The sequence below is a fragment of the Oncorhynchus tshawytscha genome, unplaced genomic scaffold, assembly GCF_018296145.1.
Source record: "Oncorhynchus tshawytscha isolate Ot180627B unplaced genomic scaffold, Otsh_v2.0 Un_contig_246_pilon_pilon, whole genome shotgun sequence".
NCBI classification, from domain to species: Eukaryota; Metazoa; Chordata; class Actinopteri; order Salmoniformes; family Salmonidae; genus Oncorhynchus; species Oncorhynchus tshawytscha.
Window position 1 is genome coordinate 26,499 of NW_024609090.1, and position 1,897 is coordinate 28,395.

At 43.7% G+C, this 1,897-nt stretch overlaps 1 long non-coding RNA gene across 1 annotated transcript; it reads right to left on the minus strand.

Moving 5' to 3' along the window:
• Positions 1 to 425: 425 nt before the first annotated feature.
• On the minus strand, positions 426 to 824 carry LOC121844255. The gene is made up of 2 exons (XR_006081926.1): positions 663 to 824; positions 426 to 553 (listed from the first exon to the last, which is right to left on the minus strand). It is a non-coding gene; the product is annotated as an uncharacterized LOC121844255 (long non-coding RNA).
• Between the last annotated feature and the right edge of the window lie 1,073 nt (positions 825 to 1,897).

The window sequence follows — 1,897 nt, forward strand, 5'->3', positions numbered from 1 at the left end:
GAGCCTGTGTTGTCTTATAGGATGGAATCTTGTCTTTCACCGTCTGGTTCTGTGAGCCTGTGTTGTCTTATAGGATGGAATCTTGTCTTTCACCGTCTGGTTCTGTGAGCCTGTGTTGTCTTATAGGATGGAACACTTTTCACTTTCAGGAAGTTTATGGTCTATGGGTTATGACAATAGGCATGAAACAAGACAAAGCGCCAGGTATGACCAACCAGAGACCACAATATTTACACGTTTCTCACCACTGAACTAACATATAATAATGTAATATGTCATTCTGTAGTCTCAGCCATTCCCCCTGTATGTTGTCAAATAGCTATCTGGGTTAGAAATCTGTATGACGTCTTTAACCTGAGATAGGGCCCTCTCCACCTGCTCCACTCTGCCACCTAACAATTCACTAAAATCACAAGCGACTAACATTTCAATTTAGTTTTTCCATTTTATTTAAGTCGAAGTGCAACTGTTTAGTGCAATTGTAACGTCACATTTGTTGTGGGATGAGAAACATTGTCCTGACATACAGTACCAGTCTAAAGTGTGAACACACCTACTCATTCAAGGATGAGAGGAGTAGAGTAAAACAGAGACAACCATCTCTGCAGCACTCCACCAATCAGGCCTTTCTGACATACAGTACCAGTCTAGTGTAAACACACCTACTCATTCAAGGATGAGAGGAGTAGAGTAAAACAGAGACAACCATCTCTGCAGCACTCCACCAATCAGGCCTTTCTGACATACAGTACCAGTCTACAGTGTGAACACACCTACTCATTCAAGGATTTTTCTTTATTTTTACTATTTTCTACCCCTTTGCCTTGATGACAGCTTTGCACACTCTTGGCATTCTCTCAACCCGGCTTCACCTGGAATGCTTTCCCACCAGTCTTGAAGGAGTTCCCACATATGCTGAGCACTTTTGTGATATTTCTTTCCTTCTTAATGCATTTTAGCCAATCAGTTGTGTTGTGACAAATAGTACAAATAAAAACCCTGGACTGAGTGGGTGGGTCCAAACTTGACTGGTACTTCTACACATTACCCTTAAAAAACTAGCTTTTATTTCCTTATATCCCGGGTCAATGTACAGAGCACATTTCTATTAAACTAGCTTTTATTTCCTTATAATATATATATATATTTATTTATTCAAATTGTCCAATAGTTTAAATGATTTGAGCAAGTGAACATCTTCTGCACAGGTAAATCATATACAGTGCAGTACAAGGGGCTGTCAGTGTGAGGGTTAGACACAGTCTGTATAGAGTCTGGAGTGGCTATTCTCTTCCCGCTCTGAGCAGTAACATCACAGTCCAGCCTGAGGAAAACAGGCTGTTTGCTGAACATAGGTTGAATTGGTATCTGGAACAAACCTAGAAACAGCCCTATCCCAAAAACACTGAAACTCTCATCAGCCCCCTTTCCCAAAACATTTCCATTCCCTCCATCCTTACATCTGAGGGAGAAGAGAGGAGGAGAGAGGAAGAGGGGAGAGGAGAAGAGACGAGAGAGGAGGGGCAACATCTCCTCCATCATTACGTCTGAGGGAGGAGAAGAGAGGGGAGAGGAAGAGAGAGGAGAGGAGAAGAGAGGGGCAACATCTCCATCATTACGTCTGAGGGAGGAGGAGAGAGGAAGAGAGGAGAGGAGCAACATCTCCATCATTACGTCTGAGGGAGGAGAAGGGAGGAGAGAGGCAACAACATCTCCATCATTACGTCTGATAGAGGAGAAGAGAGGAGAGGAGGAAAAGAGAGGAGGGGCAACATCTCCATCATTACGTCAGGGAGGAGAAGAGAGGAGAGAGGAGGGGAGAGAGGAGGAGAAGAGAGGAGAGAGGAGGAGAGAGGGTGACATTGTGAGCAACAACGAGTTCCAAAAGGCGATCACT